Source organism: Oncorhynchus gorbuscha, linkage group LG26, assembly GCF_021184085.1.
Source record: "Oncorhynchus gorbuscha isolate QuinsamMale2020 ecotype Even-year linkage group LG26, OgorEven_v1.0, whole genome shotgun sequence".
Lineage (NCBI taxonomy): Eukaryota > Metazoa > Chordata > Actinopteri > Salmoniformes > Salmonidae > Oncorhynchus > Oncorhynchus gorbuscha.
The window spans coordinates 20,256,139-20,272,077 of record NC_060198.1 but is presented as its reverse complement, the minus strand read 5'-3'; the positions used below and the strand labels follow the sequence as shown (position 1 = coordinate 20,272,077).

Here is a 15,939-nt window from a genome sequence, read left to right as displayed (position 1 = left end):
CCGGTCGCATTCACAGGTTGTATCACATTTTCACTTCATTTTCATTACAGTACAACGGTTTGATTTGTTTGATCGTAGCTAGCTACTTAGCTAGCTACATAGCCGTCTTTGTATCAAAGATAATTGTGTAGTCTAGAGCGATTTTCTAGGTTCGCTAGCCATCTATTGTCGTTCTTTTAACGCAACGTAACGTAAACAACACTGCTAGCTAGCCTGCTAGCCCCGAATAGCAACACTGCAGAAACTATTACACTCAACGGAACGACTTGATTAGTGTAGTGTCAACAACGCACCCACTGCCAGCTGGCCTACTTCAGCAGTACTGTATCATTTTAATCATTTTAGTCAATAAGATTCTTGCTACGTAGCTTAACTTTCTGAACATTCGAGACGTGTAGTCCACTTGTCATTCCAATCTCCTTTGCATTAGCGTAGCCTCTTCTGTAGCCTGTCAACTATGTGTCGGTTTATCCCTGTTCTCTCCTCTCTGCACAGACCATACAAACGCTCCTCACCGCGTGGCCGCGGCCACCCTACTCTGGTGGTCCCAGCGCGCACGACCCACGTGGAGTTCCAGGTCTCCGGTAGCCTCTGGAACTGCCAATCTGCGGTCAACAAGGCAGAGTTCATCTCAGCCCATGCCTCCCTCCAGTCCCTCGACTTCTTGGCCCTGACGGAAACATGGATCACCACAGACAACACTGCTACTCCTACTGCTCTCTCTTCGTCCGCCCACGTGTTCTCGCACACCCCGAGAGCGTCTGGTCAGCGGGGTGGTGGCACCGGGATCCTCATCTCTCCCAAGTGGTCATTCTCTCTTTCTCCCCTTACCCATCTGTCTATCGCCTCCTTTGAATTCCATGCTGTCACAGTCACTAGCCCTTTCAAGCTTAACATCCTTATCATTTATCGCCCTCCAGGTTCCCTCGGAGAGTTCATCAATGAGCTTGATGCCTTGATAAGCTCCTTTCCTGAGGACGGCTCACCTCTCACAGTTCTGGGCGACTTTAACCTCCCCACGTCTACCTTTGACTCTTTCCTCTCTGCCTCCTTCTTTCCACTCCTCTCCTCTTTTGACCTCACCCTCTCACCTTCCCCCTACTCACAAGGCAGGCAATACGCTCGACCTCATCTTTACTAGATGCTGTTCTTCCACTAACCTCATTGCAACTCCCCTCCAAGTCTCCGACCACTGCCTTGTATCCTTTTCCCTCTCGCTCTCATCCAACACCTCCCACACTGCCCCTACTCGGATGGTATCGCGCCGTCCCAACCTTCGCTCTCTCTCCCCCGCTACTCTCTCCTCTTCCATCCTATCATCTCTTCCCTCCGCTCAAACCTTCTCCCACCTATCTCCTGATTCTGCCTCCTCAACCCTCCTCTCCTCCCTCTCTGCATCCCTTGACTCTCTATGTCCCCTATCCTCCAGGCCGGCTCGGTCCTCCCCTCCCGCTCCGTGGCTCGATGACTCATTGCGAGCTCACAGAACAGGGCTCCGGGCAGCCGAGCGGAAATGGAGGAAAACTCGCCTCCCTGCGGACCTGGCATCCTTTCACTCCCTCCTCTCTACATTTTCCTCCTCTGTCTCTGCTGCTAAAGCCACTTTCTACCACGCTAAATTCCAAGCTTCTGCCTCTAACCCTAGGAAGCTCTTTGCCACCTTCTCCTCCCTCCTGAATCCTCCGCCCCCTCCCCCTCCTCCCTCTCTGCAGATGACTTCGTCAACCATTTTGAAAAGAAGGTCGACGACATCCGATCCTCGTTTGCTAAGTCAAACGACACCGCTGGTTCTGCTCACACTGCCCTACCCTATGCTCTGACCTCTTTCTCCCCTCTCTCTCCAGATGAAATCTCGCGTCTTGTGACGGCCGGCCGCCCAACAACCTGCCCGCTTGACCCTATCCCCTCCTCTCTTCTCCAGACCATTTCCGGAGACCTTCTCCCTTACCTCACCTCGCTCATCAACTCATCCCTGACCGTTGGCTACGTCCCTTCCGTCTTCAAGAGAGCGAGAGTTGCACCCCTTCTGAAAAAACCTACACTCGATCCCTCCGATGTCAACAATTACAGACCAGTATCCCTTCTTTCTTTTCTCTCCAAAACTCTTGAACGTGCCGTCCTTGGCCAGCTCTCCCGCTATCTCTCTCTGAATGACCTTCTTGATCCAAATCAGTCAGGTTTCAAGACTAGTCATTCAACTGAGACTGCTCTCCTCTGTATCACGGAGGCGCTCCGCACTGCTAAAGCTAACTCTCTCTCCTCTGCTCTCATCCTTCTAGATCTATCGGCTGCCTTCGATACTGTGAACCATCAGATCCTCCTCTCCACCCTCTCCGAGTTGGGCATCTCCGGCGCGGCCCACGCTTGGATTGCGTCCTACCTGACAGGTCGCTCCTACCAGGTGGCGTGGCGAGAATCTGTCTCCTCACCACGCGCTCTCACCACTGGTGTCCCCCAGGGCTCTGTTCTTGGCCCTCTCCTATTCTCGCTATACACCAAGTCACTTGGCTCTGTCATAACCTCACATGGTCTCTCTTATCATTGCTATGCAGACGACACACAATTAATCTTCTCCTTTCCCCCTTCTGATGACCAGGTGGCGAATCGCATCTTTGCATGTCTGGCAGACATATCAGTGTGGATGACGGATCACCACCTCAAGCTGAACCTCGGCAAGACGGAGCTGCTCTTCCTCCCGGGGAAGGACTGCCCGTTCCATGATCTCGCCATCACGGTTGACAACTCCACTGTGTCCTCCTCCCAGAGCGCCAAGAACCTTGGTGTGATCCTGGACAACACCCTGTCGTTCTCAACTAACATCAAGGCGGTGGCCCGTTCCTGTAGGTTCATGCTCTACAACATCCGCAGAGTACGACCCTGCCTCACACAGGAAGCGGCGCAGGTCCTAATCCAGGCACTTGTCATCTCCCGTCTGGATTACTGCAACTCGCTGTTGGCTGGGCTCCCTGCCTGTGCCATTAAACCCCTTCAACTCATCCAGAACGCCGCAGCCCGTCTGGTGTTCAACCTTCCCAAGTTCTCTCACGTCACCCCGCTCCTCCGTTCTCTCCACTGGCTTCCAGTTGAAGCTCGCATCCGCTACAAGACCATGGTGCTTGCCTACGGAGCTGTGAGGGGAACGGCACCTCAGTACCTCCAGGCTCTGATCAGGCCCTACACCCAAACAAGGGCACTGCGTTCATCCACCTCTGGCCTGCTCGCCTCCCTACCACTGAGGAAGTACAGCTCCCGCTCAGCCCAGTCAAAACTGTTCGCTGCCCTGGCCCCCCAATGGTGGAACAAACTCCCTCACGACGCCAGGACAGCGGAGTCAATCACCACCTTCCGGAGACACCTGAAACCCCACCTCTTTAAGGAATACCTAGGATAGGTTAAGTAATCCCTCTCACCCCACCCCCCCTAAGTTTTAGATGCACTATTGTTAAGTGACTGTCCCACTGGATGTCATAAGGTGAATGCACCAATTTGAGCGTCTGCTAAATGACTTAAATGTAGAACAAGCTCAGTCCGATGATGCATTGACACACCGCTCCAGATCATGCCGGACCCTCCACCTCCAAATCGATCCCACTCCAGAAGACAGAACTCAGGGGGAACGCTCATTCCTTCGATGATAAACGCAAATCCGACCGCAACTCGTCAGTGAAGAGCACTTTTTGTCAGTCTTGTCTGGTCCAGCGACGGTGGGTTTGTGTCCATAGGCAATGTTGTAGCCGGTGATGTCTGGTGAGAACTTATATAATAATATAATAATAATAATAAATAATAATAATACTTGCCTTACAACAGGCCTACAAGCCCTGTAAGCCAAGATAAGCCCTCAGTCCAGCCTCTTTCAGCCTATTACGGACAGTCTGAGCACTGATGGAGGGATTGTGTATTCCTGATGTAACTCCGGAAGTTGTTTTTGCCATCCTTTACCTGTCCCGCAGGTGTGATGTTTGGATGTACTGAACCTGTTCAGGTGTTTTTACACGTAGTCTGCCACTGGGAGGACAATCAGCTGTCCGTCATGTCTCCCTGTTGCGCTGTCTTAGGCATCTCACATTACGGACATAGCAAATTATTGCCCTGGCCACATCTGCAGTCCTCATGCCTCTGTGCAGCATTCCTAAGGCATGTTCACGCAGATGAGCAGGGACCCTGGGCATCTTTCTTTTGGTGTTTTCCAGAGTTAGTAGAAAGGCCTCTTCCGTGTCCTAAGTTTTCAAAAGTGTGACCTTAATTGCCTACTGTCTGAAAGCTGTTTGTGTCTTAACGACCATTTCACTGGTGCATGTTCATTAGTTGTTTATGGTTCATTGAACAAGCATGGAAAATAGTGTTTAAACCCTTTTCAATGAAGATCTGTGAAGTTATTTCGATTTTTACCAAATATCTTTGAAAGACAGGGTCCTGAAAAAGGGACATTTCTTTTTTTTTGCTGAGTTTAGTTACAAAGTTCATAATTAGCAAAAATGACAAAGTTGTCCATGATGGGATTTGAACATGCAACGTTTGGGTTGCTATACATTTGCATTATTCCTCTTATCACACCGAATAATTTCAAATTAAAATGTATAATTCCTGTACAGTATCGAGGCCCATGTATCTAGATATTTATCAAATTGTCTTGAAAGGGAAAGATGCATATCTCAAAGAGTTAGCTTAAGGGTTAGGGGAAGGGTTAGCTAACATGCTAAATAGTTACAAAGTAGCTAAAAAGTAGCAAGTAGTTGCAAAGTTTTGTGTTGCTAGATGTTCGTGTTGCTAGATGTTCGTGGTATACACCTACCTATCCACCCTGACCAACCCCCCTCTTTTCATTTAACCTTCTGTGTTATGTAACCCTACCATACATAATATATGACACTAATTTGAGTGTCCCTGATTTTTGTTTACTATGTTACGTCTAGTCTATGATACCAGCCTGTCAGATAAGCTGAGGTCAGGTATAACTCACTAAAGAAAAGAGTTTGCTACTCCTGCATGTAACATTGAGTCACTGCAATGTCAGGACAAGTTACCCAACGCTGAGCTCTCTGACATCTTTTGTCTCCCCTTGTTAACTCCCTCTATCTCCAGGCCTCCGGTAGAAGGCTATCTTAGCAGCCGACAGATATGAATAATATGTCAGAGGATCCTGCAATAGTCACTCTATGAATTAGCCTATGCTGCTCCAAATGCAGTACACACCACAGTGACTAGCCTATGCAGAGTCACCAGAAAACGCTAACATTCGGTTTTCAGGGATACAGTATTTTCAACCTAACTTCCGTTTCCCCTGGAAAACAGAAGTGGGAACTCCAATCTCAGGCATCGTTCTATGCCTACTACATTAGGTTACACAGTGACTACTTTTCATTATTTTAAGCTTTAACTTTGAAATCAATTCACCTTAAGGGAGAGGCGAGAGCGGTTCCATCAAAGTTTCATCGAATGCGCGGTGCGTGATTTTGTTTCCTTTTGAAACAATGTAGATGCGTGTCCCTTGGCAGAGACACAGCATGCAGATGAACCTGACTCCATTCTGAGTCAGTGGAGTTTTAATGATACTGGGAAACTTACTCCCCAAATAACTTCATCCGAGGGAGAGTTGGGGTGAACTCACAGTTGAGTCAGTCATGTTTTTGCTCTTGGCTCACACAGACTGGACACACTTTACTTGAATGTCAGTCAGTCAGTTAGTCATTCGTGTTTTTACTATCAGTTATCTTGGCTTACAGGGTTATTTTGACTTACATGCACTTGGCCAGACTTTGCTTGTACTCCCTCAGTCCTTAAACAGTCCTTTGCATCGTCGCACAACACATAGTAAGTGAAAGATGATGTTAAAATATTTTTTATTGAACACACAAGAATGGTGTATAGGTATTTTGTAGAAAAGACAAGTATACAATTCTTATCTAAACATAAAAGAGCAGACAGAAACAAAAATACCCAGAGTTCTAGGTACAAAGTAAATAATACAAAATAAGACATACAGAACAAGGACAGGTAAACAGAAAGAGGGCAGATGTCACCCCCTTCTTATCCCCACACCCCCCCATCCATCTAATCTGTCGTTCTGCCCCTGAACAAGGCAGTTAACCCACTGTTCCCCGGTAGGCCATCATTGTAAATAGAATTTGCTCTTAACTGACTTACCTAGTTAAATAAAGATGAAATAAATACAATAAAAAAACAACACTCCCAGGATGATCAGAAGCGGATCTGGGTCAATTGAAGTCTCCAAAACTTCAGAGAAGATCCCAAAAATTCCACACCAATAACCATGCAAGTCAGAGCATAGGGCAAAGCAGTGTAGGTTACCCTGTGCAGCATGACATTCATCACACATAGGGGATGTATCAGAAAATATCCTATGCAGCTTAGTTTTAGAATAGTGTAATCTGTGTAATACCTTGAATTGTACGAGACGATATCTGAGTTAATGGAGCAGGTGTGGATATACTCCAAGCTATCTTCCCAGTCTGCCACAGAAATGTCAGTCCCTAGCTCTTCCTCCCATTTTGCCTTAATGGCATTGTAGAAGGTGTGCTAACAGATTGAAAAGCGTCACATATGACGGACGTGCGTCATCCAGCAGAAACGTAACATCGCAGTGGTTAGCGGCCCAATAGTACAATATAACATTTGGGAGAGACAATCCTTCTTCCATCTTGGATTTACAGAGGTGTTTTTTACTTATCCTCTGTGTTTTATAATCCTGGATGGATAATTGAGTCCAGTTGTTTATGAAAGGACTTAGCGATGAATACTGGGATGTTCTGGAATAGGTAAAGCATAATGCAACGTTTTAATGGCATTAATTCTCCCGAGCAAAGAAATTGGGAGAGTTCTCCAAAATGGTATGTTTGCCTTGAGTTTTTGCATCAGAGGGGACATTTTCTTTAAATAGTGGGGAGTATTGTTTGGTAACTACAATTCTGAGATAGGTACATTTTTCTGAAGATAACTTAAATGGTTTTAAAAAGTTCTAACCAAGAGGTGTTTTGCAACCGTATGGGCATTAATTCACTCTTGTTCAAATTTATTCTGTATCCCGAGAAGGTACCAAACAAATTAATCAAATCAAGAATAGCTGGAATACTAGATTGTGGTTCTGTTTCATAGAGGAGAATGTAATCTGCGTATAGAGAAATCATATTTAGAGTATCTTTATTATAGCCGTGTATTGCTGTATGAGATCTGATTGGCGATAGCGCGCAACCTTGCCTTGTCCCTCTATAAAGGTTAAATCGAGGCGACAATGATTGGTTCGTCAGTATTCTCGCACAGGGGTTGCTATTTAAAAGTTGGATCCATTTTATGAACTCATCTCCAATATTACATTTCTGTAGGACCTTGAATAGATAGGACTACTCAACCTTTTCGGCGTCAAGTGATATAACGGCAAGGTCCAAGTTGGGTAAACTCTGAGAATACGTTATGTTGAAGAGGCGCCTGAGATTGAAGAATGAGTTTCTGTTCGGGATAAAGCTGGTCTGGTCTGAATGGACCAATTTGCCCATTAAAGTGCTAAGCCTGTTAGCCAGAGTTTTTGCTAAAATCCTTTGGTCTGTATTGAGGAGAGATGTTGGTCTGTATGACCCTACCTCTTCTGGATCTTTACCCTTTTTATGTATAACTGTAATAAACACCTCATCCAAAGTAGGTGGGAGAGCTCCACCCTCATTGGCCCGAACAAATATTTTGTGCAGGTAGGGGGAGAGCATGTTGCTGAATTTCCTGAATTCACCAGGAAATCCATCTGGGCCGAGGGTATTGCCACTCTTTAGAGATGTAATTGTTCCTTGAATTTCTCCAAGAGATATTTCCTTATTCAGAATGTTGCAATCTTTGTGGTTCAGGGTAGGGAGATTAGTCTTCTAAAAAGTTTTTGCATAATTAAGGGTTAGGATCTCCTTTAGATGTATATAGAGTCTCGTAAATCTGACAGAATCTGTCATTGATGTCCTTGGGGAAGAGAGTAATTCCCCAGTTGCAGATTTAACAGTGTGAATCATTCGGTCACTCAGTTTTTTGAAGTTGTCAATTTCAGAAGTGTGTAAAGCCTGGAAAGAAATGTATTTAAAAAAAATCCCCTGTCCCTGATGAACTAGACCCTTGCTTCCTACACCTAGCTGCAAACATGATTGCTCCCCCTTAACATGTATTTTTAACCTCACGTTTGTTATGGAAATCTGCTTTTGTACTGCCTCTCCTGAAAGGTGGAGAACCTTTGCTACTTAACAACTATCGAACCAGATCAAAATTGTCTGTACTGTCAAAGGTACTGGAGTCCTTAGTTAGTAGGTTTTAGGTCTGGCCACAGCACTGTTTGAGCAACATTGAAGGTTTTAATGACATCCACTGTGCTCTTGATAAGAAGTTACATTGTGTGTCTGTTTTTATTGATTTGTCAAAGGCTTTTGACACCGTGGACCACACTGTGTTAGTGCAAAGGTTAAAATGTTGTGGAATTACTGGTCATGCTCTAGATTGATTTTTAATGGCTGATGGTTGTAAATCTGAGTCCATAGAGGTGTGCTCAGGTGTTCCTCAAGGTTCTATTTTGGGCCCATTGTTGTTAATTTTGTATATCAACAACATTGGGGATCTTATTAAAACAGCGGTTGTTCATTTTTATGCAGATGATACTGTATTTTATTCAAGTGGTAGTAGTTTATCTTTAGCTTTTGAAAATGCCCAAAGAGCATTTAACTGTCATGCAGGTGAAAGAGGACCCAAAAGCGACTTGGCGAAAACAGAGTCTTTAATCCAGTAAAGTAAATACAATCAAAAAACACAACTTTCACTCGAAATGACGAGGACAAACTGGAGACTCGATCTTGAACAGCAGGTGAACAGCAGGTTGCCTCGGGAAGGCACTTGAACCAAACAGACTCAGACACCTGCTCACCACGCAGCATCTGAGGGAAACACGACACGACAGGGCGATACACAAACACAGCACGGTGAATTCTAGACAAGGAACCGACAGGGCAGAAACGAATAACAAGGAGAGAAATAGGGACTCTAATCAGGGAAAAGGATCGGGAACAGGTGTGGGAAGACTAAATGATTGATTAGGGGAATAGGAACAGCTGGGAGCAGGAACGGAACGATAGAGAGAAGAGAGAGCGAGAGAGTGAGAGAGGGAGGGGGAGAGAGAGGGATAAAAAGGGGGAAAGAACCTAATAAGACCAGCAGAGGGAAACGAATAGAAGGGGAAGCACAGGGACAAGACATGATAATTAATGACAAAACATGACATTAACATCATACAATAGAATCTGTATGATTTAAAGCTGATTCTAGATTCGGGTAAAACAAAATGCATGGTATTTTTAAATGCCAGGCATGATACAAATCATGTCATTGCTACATTGGCTGGACATACTTTAAAGCAAGTTAAAGTGTACAAATATTTGTGTGTGTGTGTGTTGATGATAAGCTGAGCTTCACTGTGCATGTAGAGAACTTGATAAGGAAGCTCAAGCTGAAAATGTAATTTTATTACCGGCATAAGGCTTGTTTTTCTTTTGAGGCCAGGAAGGAGCTGGTACGATGTACATTACTGTCGGTTTTAGATTTTAGTGATGTTATATATATGCTGGCCTCAGCCACTACTCTGAGAGCACTTGATTCAGTGTTTCATGCAGCCCTCAGGTTAATTTCAAATCAGAAACGTCTAACACATCATTGTGATCTCTACAGCGCTGTTGGCTGGTCGTCATTGACCTTGCGTAGGCTTAAACACTGGTATACACTGATTTATGAGGCCATATTGGGTAAAATGCCATTTTATCTCCCCTATTTTTTAGTCAGGTCAGTAAATAAACATAAATTACAGTTCCATTCTGATTTACTTCTAACAGTACCAAATATTAGAAATTAGAATATGACATGGTAGAAATAGTTTTAGTTACTTAGCTCCGTGGTCCTGGAATTCTGTCATGAACATTTGAAAATGTGATGATCTAGTTTCGTTGGTGGAGTTTAAACACTTGATCGATGTCTATATCATAGAGTGTAATTGTTTTTAGGCCAGCTGTTTTTAGTCAAGATGTCTGTGTTTTTAATGTACAATGTTTTTGTTGAACTGTATGTGTGTTTATAGTTTTCTTTAATGTTGTGTTAGTGTATGTACGTTGTTTTGTCTGAAACGTTGTTCCCCCTGCTGCTATTGGACCAGGTCTCTCTTGGAAAAGAGATGTTATCTCAATGAGAAAAAACCCATATAAATAAAGGTAAAATAATAAAATAAAAAGTAATTTGTGTGGTTTGTCTCCAAACTCAAAATATTTTTGCTTGGCAGAGAGAAAAGTTTTAGCAATTTCAGCTGAGAGAATCTGATTATATTCACATTTTGAAGCTGTCATTTGTTTAATGTTTCTCCATAGATGGTGTGAGGAGCTGAGGATTCAACCTCCAGACCAACTAGTTTGATACGATGTCACCCAATCTCAGGTAGAAGGTGAGTTGACTGTGGTCAGAGATTATAATATCATGATACCTCCCATTACAGGTGTAAGGGAGTAATTTCGCATCAACCAAAAAGTAGTCAATTTGGGTAGAAACATTGTGAACATGAGAGTAAAGGAGTATTCCCTGCCCATTGGGTTACCAATTCCCCATATATCAAATAAGTTTAATTTTTTTATGTAGGTATTCAAGAATTTGCTTGAATAGGAGGTAGGGGTATGTCGGGTAGAGGATCTATCCAAATATTGGTCTAGCACACAATTAAGGTCCCCCTCTCCAATGACCAGGTTAGTATGGGAGATATCTGGAATCAGGGCAAAGACTCTTTTGAAAAAATGTGGGCTCATACATTTTTGGCCCATAGATATTCAGTAGAGCTACAGAAGTAGAATGGATCTTTCCTATTACGATTACATAACAACCCTCTTTAGAAGGCCAGCATCCCGGAATTGCCTCTTCACTGTTGACGTTCAGACTGGTGTATTGCGGGTACTATTTAATGGAGCTGCCAGTTGAGGATGTGTGAGGCATCTGTTTCTCATACTATACACTCTAATGTACTTGTCATCTTGCCTAGTTGTATACCGGGGCCTCCCACTCCTCTTTCTGGTTAGTGCCAGTTTGTGCTGTTCTGTGAAGGGCGTAGTGCACAAAGTTGTACGAGATCTATAGTTTCATGTCAATTTCTCGCATGGAATAGACTTCATTTCTCAGAACAAGAATAGACTCACGATTTTCAGAAGAAAGTCCTTTGTCTCTGGCAATTTTGAGCCTGTAATCGAACCCACATGCTGATGCTCTAGATACTCAACTAGTCTAAAGAAGGGTATGTTTATTGCTTCTTTAATCAGGAACAACCGTTTTGCAAAATGGTTTTCTAATGATCAATTAGCCTTTTAAAATGATAAAGGTGGATTGCCTAACACAACCTGCCATTGGATCACAGGAGTGATGGTTGCTGATAATGTGCCTCTGTACGCCTATGTAGATAGTCCATTAAATATCAGCCATTTACAGCTACAATAGTCATTTATAACATTAACAATGTCTACACTGTATTTCTGATCAATTTGATGTTATGTTAATGGCACAAAAAATGTTTTTCTTTGAAGAACAAGGACATTTCTAAGTGACCCCAAACTTTTAAACGGTAGTGTACACATACACAATAATAATAAAAAATGCTAAGAGAAAAAATTAAGTACAAATAATAATTCTATGTACACACAGCTACACATATATACACAAACACCACAGGAGGCTGGTGGGAACCTAATGGGGAGAACGGGCCCGCGGCAATGACCGAAGCACAAAACACCAACATGATATCCAGGTGTCTGATGCCACCCCATCTGACCCAGCCCAGCCATCACCACCATCAAGGAGAGACAAATCTTCTCACCAGAAGTAGGGGCAATTCTGAGTCTGGCAGGGAAGAGCAAGGCTGGGGGAAGATGGAGTTTGCAGAGTTTGGTCATAACATCCCTCTAGTCGGCGCAATGCTTTGCCACATCGGGCTGGTAATCATCATAGACACGGAAGGGATGTCTTTCATGTAACAGGTTACTCTTCATTCAGACTCACGCAGGTTAGGAAGGTTATGACGTCTGGACCGGCCCTCTAGGTCGACCACTTTCACAGAAAGCATCTGCACACTATCCTGCAAGGACATGCATAGCTTCTCTAACTCGTCGATCCTACCAGCGTTGAATTCAGAAGCCTTCTCAAGGTCCACAATACTCTGGCCCTGCGAAGCAACCGTTCAAATGGTGCTCTCGATGTTGGTGTCCAGTTCAGCAATAGTAGCCTTAAAATCCTCAGCTATAGCAACACGTAGTTCTCCCAGAGCCCGGATAAGTTCTGAAAGTGTCACATTATTACCTGTGCCTTCTGCCATGTCTGTCTCGTTGTTTGGTGGGCCTCCGATGAGGATTTATTGTCCTTTAGTTGCCTATTACTCGGCATGTTCACATAAGAAGTTACAATATTGTATTAGAAAGAGACTAATGTTGTAAAAAGTGCTGTAAAGTAGGTTAAGTTAGATTGTTTCACAAAAAAGTTGCGAGAGCCTCTCTCAAACACGGCCGTTCACTCCAACATGCTAGCTCTGCCCCAACCATAAGTGAAAGATGTGATAAGCAGTCACGATATCTAAAGTAGGTATTGATATCATAGGAATGTAAGCTTTCAAGGCTAGCTTGCTGCATAACTCAATGTAAGTTATGTTCAGAGGGTACAGTGTACACATTTGTAATTCCAAGTATGGATTGGGATCAGAAATCAGTCCCATAGCATTTCTCCACACCATCTCATTTTTGTGTGTGCACTTATTGATTGATGGGATGATCCACTAAACTACTTTGGGGCTGGTGTCTGTAAAATGTTACTGCAGACAATTAGCCAAATGATGATACATCTGCTCAAAAATCATAATCACAGGCCATGGGCTACAACACTTTTATTTATCCCTTTTTTTAAACAAAATTACAATGCAATATTGTTGATTCTCTGTATTTTCAAGTATTGTGGTGGCAGCATTATGTTATGCGTATGCTTGGCACCAGCAGGGACTGGGGAGTTTAGAGGAAAACCCACCGTGGTCTTCTGAAAACCTAACCCTGGGACAGAGTTTCATTTTCAGCAGCACAATTTCAGCTAAACTTTTAATGCCAAAAACACACCAGAATGTCTTTCCAAGAGGTGTTCGTGAATGGTCCAGTCTCGGTCCTGATTTAAATCTGTTTGAAAATCAGAGATAAGATTTGAATACTGTTGACTGTCAATGATTCCCACCCAATTTACTGAGCTTGAGCAATTTGAACAAAATCAATTGATATTCAGTGCATTCGGAAAGTATTCAGACCCGTTGACTTTTTCCACATTGTGAAATGTATTAAATCATTTTTTCCCCCTCATCTACACACAATTTCTTAGACCTTTCTGGCTTGGTTTTTGCTCTGACAACTGTGGAACCTTATATAGACAGGTGTGTGCCTTTCCAAATCATGTACAATCAATTGAATTGACCACAGGTGGACACCAATGAAGTTGTAGAAACATCTCAAGGATGGTCAATGGAAACAGGATGCACCCAAGCTCAATTTCAAAGTCGCAGGGCAAAGGGTCTGAATACTTAAGTAAATCATCTAAGAAACGGTTTTTCGCTTTGTCATTATGGGGTATTGTGTGTAGATTGATGAGGATTTTTTTGTATTTAATCCATTTTTAGATAGGACTGGTGTAACAAAATGTGGGAAAAGTAAAGGCGTCTGAATACTTTCCGAATGCCCAGTATGTTGCCCTAAGAGTTGTCCAAGGTTGGTCGAACCTTGTTCAAAATGATTCACAGCTGTAATTGCTGCCAAAGGTTCTTCCACCAAAAGGGATGTGAAGACATAAGCAGTCAACGCATCTTAATAATGAATACAATAATCTAGGACATTTTCAAACATTTGTCTTTCATTTTGAACCTTGTGAGTAGGTTGTGCAGATCGATAGGAACAACATCTAATTGAAACCTTCGATTTAAATTTAAGGCAGCAAAAATGTGAAGACTGTGCAAGGGGTGTGTACACTTTCAGCGACTGTATATTCATGTTCTCCTTGTTTTTGTCATATCCAGAGTATAGGCCGCACAGTGACATCTTCAGCCATTCTCATGCAGTACATTACGATAGATAATAAAAAACTGGGAGGACAATATTGTAGCATCAGGGTATTTCTATTAACTGCATGCCATTTTAATGTTATATGTTATCTGGGAGACATTAACTAACATTTTGGTTCTAAAATGCTAATATTAACTGTTGGTGGCAGTCAAAAGTTCAACCAAACCAAAGTGTCCATAATCTGCATTCTGGGTAATGGAGCAAATATATATTTGTAATTTGGGATAACTATCTCTTTAAAAGTCATACAAATGTATGTCTTGCATTTATTTTTTGTTTGTGTAATTATTTGTGTTCTAACTTTACCACTCCTATCCAGTGCATGAGCTGCATCAGTTAATTAGCTCTGAATCAAGATTTATCTGACCCCCTTTGTCTGAAAGTCCAATTTCTCACTGAATGTAGAGGACTTTTGTTCAGGTGCTTATGTCATCAATTGGATTAAAAGGCTGAAAATCAAAAACAACCTCTATTATGGTATGGTTTGCTAATGTAATATTTGAATCTCCCATGATCCATGTTATAAACGGAATTAAGAAAATCATCCAAAAACGTAGAATTGAGGACACATGATGATTCCTCATCTGCTAGTCTACTGCACCATCATTCTTTCCAAGGTGAAGGACTTTCATGGAAGTCCAACCACCCATGCACCTCACACACAGTCAAAAAACCAAAGCCAAACATCTCACCATGTTTAAGAAAAACTCTTGGTGACAATTGGTGACAAACACATTTCAAATTCGTCAAAGATGAACATGCTGACCAGCCAAACAAGAACCTCTCTTACTCACCTCTGTTAGTCCCAATGGAGCTGTGAAAAAGACGTACTGCCTAGCGGGAAGAACAGCGTGCAATAACCACTCTGAATTGAACAGAAACAGACATTGTTCTGCGGATGCCCGGTCCCAAGGAGTCTCTCTAAACATGGGCTGCATTGCTGGGCTGGCTGCTGCTTATCGTCCTCCTCAGCCCGATCCATGGCCATACAAGGACTCTGCTGATGGAGCTTGTCACTCTGGGCTTCTGGAGTAGGCCGGCTATCTGGCAGCTCCTTGTCGCCAACGACACATGGGAGATAAAGGGTTTGGAGTGTTTGGATGGTGGGTACCTTTTAGGCAACGTTGAACCCCCCCCCTCCCTCCCCCACCACCACCAATGGAGGAATGTGGTGGATAAGTGGTTCCCTCCAGGGTGATTTTCAACTGTTTCCAGGCCCTTTGACCGTGGAGGTGGTATATGGATATCTCCAAAAATTATCTTGAAGTCCTTATTATGAATCCAGGGGATGGGTGGATGAGAGGTGAAAAAAGGGGATTACATTTACATTTACATTTAAGTCATTTAGCAGACGCTCTTATCCAGAGCGACTTACAAATTGGTGCATTCACCTTATGACATCCAGTGGAACAACCACTTTACAATAGTGCATCTAAATATTTTAAGGGGGGAGGGGGTGAGAAGGATTACTTTATCCTATCCTAGGTATTCCTTAAAGAGGTGGGGTTTCAGGTGTCTCCGGAAGGTGGTGATTGACTCCGCTGTCCTGGCGTCGTGAGGGAGTTTGTTCCACCATTGGGGAGCCAGAGCAGCTGAACAGTTTTGACTGAGCTGATTTGAACCATGGGAACTCAGAAGACCTAAGATTAACTTCCTCAGTGGTAGGGAGGCGAGCAGGCCAGAGGTGGATGAATCGTAGAACAGTGCCCTTGTTTGGGTGTTTCAGGGCCTGATTGACAGAGCCTGGAGGTTTTGACTGAGGTGCCCTCAGTGGTAGGGAGGCCCCAGAGGTGGATGAACG

General features: G+C 43.6%; 1 protein-coding gene across 7 annotated transcripts in view; it reads right to left on the bottom strand.

Moving 5' to 3' along the window:
* The window catches only part of LOC124015185 (sodium/calcium exchanger 1-like), a 61,998-nt gene extending 46,914 nt beyond the window's left edge, over nt 1-15,084 (bottom strand). For 6 of the 7 annotated variants that reach the window (XM_046330191.1, XM_046330195.1, XM_046330192.1 and 3 more), the window contains exon 1: nt 14,933-15,083. The gene's annotated coding sequence lies outside the window, so the exon portion shown is untranslated. Of the gene's footprint in view, nt 1-14,932 lie in introns of all 7 variants that reach the window. The other variant, XM_046330198.1, reaches the window with a different exon arrangement.
* Between the last annotated feature and the right edge of the window lie 855 nt (nt 15,085-15,939).